The sequence below is a fragment of the Anopheles stephensi genome, chromosome 3, assembly GCF_013141755.1.
Source record: "Anopheles stephensi strain Indian chromosome 3, UCI_ANSTEP_V1.0, whole genome shotgun sequence".
Lineage (NCBI taxonomy): Eukaryota > Metazoa > Arthropoda > Insecta > Diptera > Culicidae > Anopheles > Anopheles stephensi.
In genome coordinates, this window is record NC_050203.1 from 74258871 (window position 1) to 74264816 (window position 5946).

Below are 5946 nucleotides of genomic sequence, written 5' to 3' on the forward strand. Positions count from 1 at the left end.
CCAAACAAACAAATCGAGCAATTTCCTCGACGATCGACAAGACGCGTTTACGTTTTGCGCAGGGAAAGTTTTCCGCTTTTTTCCCCCCGTTCGGCAGATGATTGGTTGCTGTAGGTTTGTTTACTTTCTGCGTAACGTTTTTCAAATTGCTTCACCGTGGTGGCAAAATTTTGTCACGAACTCTCCGTACCTTCTGTCTCGGCGAGCGAGCGACGAGAATAAAATAATACAGCGACCCGGTCGGCAGGCACGTCAACAGGATATGGAGACGTGTCTGGAAAATGTGCTCACCGTATTAACCTTACCTTTTTACAGCTGATAAATGAAAAATCATTCCAAGGTACGAAGGATGTGCGGCGCCCAGCAATTGATATTCCTCACACGAAACTGTCCGCTGTCCGTGGACGGGACCGAAAAGCGAGTGGTCAGATCCGAAATCAGTATGCAAATTTTCTTTTCTGCCACATAATCGTTCACGCTGGGACCGTGCCGTGTCTTACTCGGGGTTCGGAATTGGCAGTGTGTGTGTGTGTGTGTGAGGAACGTGAGCATTCATTAGGGAGTCGACATGAATAAGTGACATCATCAACTTTTCACCTCCGGATGAGATTTTACTTCGATTGCTTTTGAATTTTCCAGCTCGTGGAATAATTTGACCACCATTTTCCACTCGCTTTATAATTTTTTCCTTGGTGAAGGGATTTCCATGTATTACAACTGTTAAATTATCTGCAACACTACACTACACCGGTCAATATTTATCTTAAAGCTAAATACCCGCAAAAGGAGCAAAAGTTTTATTCACCTTTCTCCGTTATCCAATTGTCACCGGACCGATCGGTTGGGGTTCAATTTACAGAGACCCACCTCACCGGCAGACTTTCCACATCGATCGATTGTGAAATGGTACAGGATTTTCTCCGGCACTTTGACCAACACCGAAACAACTTGTGCAAATCTTGTTATCAATCCCGAAAATCTTCCGCAAAAGACACGCTGCCTGGTGGCTCCCCTGTCTAGCTGTTATGGCAAGAGGGAGGTCCCGAAAACTTTACACCCAACACGGTTGACATTCAATCCGACATCCCATTTAAGGCTACCAGCTGGTAGGCTGAGGGTTCCATGGTCCGAAACAGCAAGCAAGATGGGAGCATTGTGCACTAATTTAACTAATTTTCTTTTCAACTTTGATTACATTTGCTGCCAGCCGGTACTTCCTTTTTGGGCTGTTTCGTTTGGTGTTTTCTTCTTTTTTTTTGCTTTTGGATATTACACTACGGTCTTGTAGATGGCTGGTGAGACTTTAAAGGAAACTGTTTAAAGTTAGCTGCTTTCGATTGTTTGTTTTGAAGCTTCCCGGTGTGTAGAAATGCTTAATTTTATCCAGATCAAGATTCGTGACTAAGCAATGATATTATGTGTACTTAAAAATATTAAAGCTGGAAGAAAGGTGTTAAACAAAAATTTCAGTCCATTAGTTTAATCAAAAATATTTGGCAGCCTCCGGTCGGTATCCGGTCTATGTTTTCATTAGTAATCAAGTTTTACAAAATCAACGTTTCTATCCTCGCTAAGTGCGATATAGCTTAGTTAGAATTTCATGTCAGAGAAATAGATTTAACTTATAATTAAATATGTTTATTTTTGAATTTGTAACATAATTTATTTTTGAGTCTATATAAGAACTTGTACAACACTGATCAACCATTTTTGAATTAGCTACAATCGCTAAATACAATACAGCGAATAATATCCTTCGCTAAATCCTCGTGAAAAGCTCGATCAAAGCAGGCGTATGAGAATTGCATATCTCTAGGCGTAAACGCTTCATATTGCATATCTTTAAGCGTTCCTGCTGCAGGATGGAATTGAAACCGAATACAAACAGTTAGTTTTGAAATTTAAATTAATTTTCCCACGAAAAATATTTACAACTAAAGCATATGAAGCTTCTTGTTTCTACATCAGGACTTCACCAACCTCATTAAGACCAACAGTTATTGAGTTAAATAAGAAAAATTGCACAATAACTATGTAAGGCTTCCCTTTCGGGACACATTGTTTGTATTGGTAGTTATGGATTGAAATAGCCATTGAAATCATAATTTGCCACAGATTTAAATACGGTGCTTTGATTGAACCGCACAACTTCAAAGGCAAAAAGGTAACAATAAAAGTGTCATGCGTAGTGTAATTAATCGTTACTTCCGGATGCCTGCACAGCAATTAAACGCTATCGACAATGATTTGATAATGGGATTACGAAATGTCACAAAAAATTTACGGACCACCCTTACACACACACACTCACAAAACCATATTATTCTAAAGATAAAATAATGCAGGACACCAAAAAAAACATCCCCATTTAATGACTCAAACTCTCCCCCATTTCCTCCATCCCCTTCGCCAGCTTCTTTGCACTGCGACACAAAACCACACACACAATCGATGTCCGCCTCTGTCCAGCGGTGAACAATTACACTTTTAGCAAAGGCGTGCGAGAGAGGAAGAAAAAAACAAACCCCTCCCAGCAGCAGTTTGCTCGCCAAAAACCGTGTCACCGCACACGGGAAGGCCGCTGGCACACAATTAGAGCTGTACTGGATATGTTTAATTAAATTCCTAAAATAATTTATGACTTTAATAATGAAATATCTTCCGAGCGCGCGGTAAAGTCCTCCCGAAACCAGAGGAAACTCGCGCTGGCCCGAGTGAGTGCCACCGGGAACACGTGACTCAGTCAAATTGTAATCCGAATCGCAGCGAATCATTGCTGCTGCTGCTGCTCTGCGATGGTGGTGATGCAATCATCCTGATTGAAGTAGAACGATCGGTGGAAGAAGCCGGACAAACACACAGCGCCAGAAGCCACCGGGATTAGATTCCACACTGCCAAATTGCACAGCCAGTTGCTGGGTTTGGTTTTTCACCGGTAACCTAGATTTTCCGGCTGCTCTTCCCCCCGGGCTGGCGCTCGGGATGGAATTGTACACGGTGATGGAGTAGGAATTATTTCATTCAATCAAGCGTGTATAAATCACGTGAAAGGTCAAATGTGCGCCAAGGATTCCTGCTCCCGGCCGCCACTTGCCTACCGCACCGTCACGAATTCCTTTCTCATTTGGCATTTTCCTAAGCGGGATGAAAACTGGATAAAATTCCAGCAGCGCGTGTCGATCGGTGAGGAAGAAAAAGAGGTTTTGAAGGAAGCGCGAGAGCTTTTCAGGGGGTGTAAATGAATGCTTTAAAGCAGACCCCATTCCCGGAAGAAGTGTCGGTGCAAATGATGTAATTCTGCCCCGAACAAACCGAATTTCGTATTTTGAGGAACACGTTAAACCGTTCCAGAAGAAGATCCCGCTTTTTCTATTCGGAGCACAAAGCACAATCAAATATTTACATCAAACACTCGTGGGATTTCCTTGTCTGAAGTGGAACCTGGTCAAAAATTCTACTAAAGCTCGGAACATGAGTTTTTGTTTGTTCAATTTTTCTGCTTGAAAATTTTTCCCATGAATCGGGAAAAGGAAAATCGACTGATTTCAACAACCCAACCTGATGGCACCAGGAAAAGCTGGCATGTAAAAACATTCAACTCTGATTCGAATACCGTTCCCCACCAGTGTCCATTCTTCATCCAGCGGCAGTCATTCCAAATTGGAAGTTGGACCTAGCGAAAGCAAAATAAATCATAATGCATTTTTATGCGAACAAATGATGATGCATTGACAATTTGTTTGTTGACAACGGCAATGAAAATGGAAAAGAAAGATGGAGATTCGTACCAATTTTTTTTTGTTATTGTTGTTTGGCCGCTCCAAACATCCACTCCATCAATTCCATTTCCATATGGCAAGATGGAGGCGATGGCGAGAGGATGACGAGAGGGCACGTATTCAATCAACGGGTTCAGCCAACTGCCACCGACAACACCTGAGGTTAATGCAGTCCTGTCGAATGCACGTGCACGCAAAATACCATCATGGGCCGTCGCTACAACGTTGCCTGCGATGGAACCGAACAGTAGCAGCAACAACAAGCAAACAGAAAAATCGACAGAAAAAGTCAACGCGTAAGCTGCAATCCCACTCACTAGCCTCCCGACGGCGGGGGACAGAAATCTCATCAATGTGGAAAAGGGGTGGCCGTTGGTGGTGGTGACACGGATAACCACCTTCCGAAGACCACCACCCCGTGAGGTCCCGCAACTCACGCGGTGACGCTTTTGCGTGGGCATTTTGTGCGAAATGTTTATTTTTGTTCACTTTACCGGTCCCGGGACTGTCGAACTCGGGCCGGGAGAATGTCATCAATCATTGACTGTTTATTTGTCTTGAGCATTCGATGTGCAGTGGGAATGTGGAGAATTGTGGCCTTCTTCTCGTTCGACCCCGTTTCCGACATACCGATGTTGCACACCCGCCGTAGCCGAAGCCGTAAGCCGGCGTAGATTCATTAATTACACCTTTCTCTCTAGATGGTGTGCGCGAAAATGAAAATACCAAAGTTGGGCGCGGGGAGTAAAAAAATCTGCGCCTAACGATCCTTTCCCTAACCCCTCCCCTGCTAGGTGTACGAATCCATTAAAATCAATTAAAAAAGAACGCACTATTGAATCCAATCTCAATCTGTCAACGGGTTCAAACATCGCCTTTTGCCTGTTGTGCTGTGAGCTGTGAGAAGGAGGGTGTGTACGTGTGAAGGTAGTTTAGAAACTTTTTTCACCATCGTGACTTAAATCCGCAACGTCAGAGGTGTCAAAATAGTATGGGAAATGTTTAAAATGGATTTCAGTAGAATTTTTATATAGTCTTAACTGGATTCCATATGATGAGCAGCGCCTGATGGTATGCAATTTTCTGCAATTGCAATTGTACTTTCTGGATATATGGCTTTTCTAGTTTTTCATGTCAAAAATTATTAAAGCTATCTCTTAAAACATTATGAAACATTCACAAAAAAAAATTTACCTATTGAAGAAGTTGCCAATTTTTTTTCATCTATAAATTCTATCCTTGAGCATAATTTTTTTTAACTCTGAAACGCCTTTTTGATAATTGATTAACACTGCTGAGAAATTTGCAACACCTTCTCACATCACTAGCCATTTGAAAAATATATAGCAGAGGACAGATTACACCAAATCTGTAGTATAGAATCCTTGTAATGCAGTAGAATCTTACGAAAACTTGGGCTAAAATGTTTGATGGTATTAGCATCGCAAGAGCAATAATTACGCTTATCAATGTACAAAATATGGTGAAAATGAAGGGATAGACCTGGGATTCAAACTGTAGTTGGTTTTAGAAATTGATTTAAAGTGATTTAGATCACTTGACAACAAAAGCCGAACTGTTTGTGGTCTCTTGATAAGTTCTGAGTCTGATTACACTAAATTGCATACATTCAGGCTTTGAAATGAATCTCCAAATCGAAGACATCCGGAGCAATATTTAGAGTCAGTGGCTTTCCATTCTTGTTTTTTTTTTAATCCCCCTTCGACAATCCTGCTCTACTAACCTCAGCTAAACACTTCACACATTCTCTCGCACACACACATCCACTCGAGTGATTTGAAACTGACAGCTCGTTATAATGAAGCAGTAAGCAAAACAAAGATGAAATTGATTTTGACAACCGTTTTTCCACACATTTCAAACCACCACCCGAACCCAACCGACCGACCGACCGACCATCAATCAAATCAGCAAGTTTTGCAGTGCAAGTGGTGCACACTCGGCCTACTCGGCGAAAGCGAAGGTGTGCTACTGCATTGTCCAGGCTTTCCACCGGCACGAAACACGCAAGCCAAACGTGCACCTGCTGACAGCCGTGCCCTTCGGACTCGTCCAAAGCCCCCTGTTCGATGATTTGTCTGCCCTGGCAAGACGTGGGTGAGTTTGATGCAGCCGAGATAGCAAAATGAAAAAAATAGTGCACTAC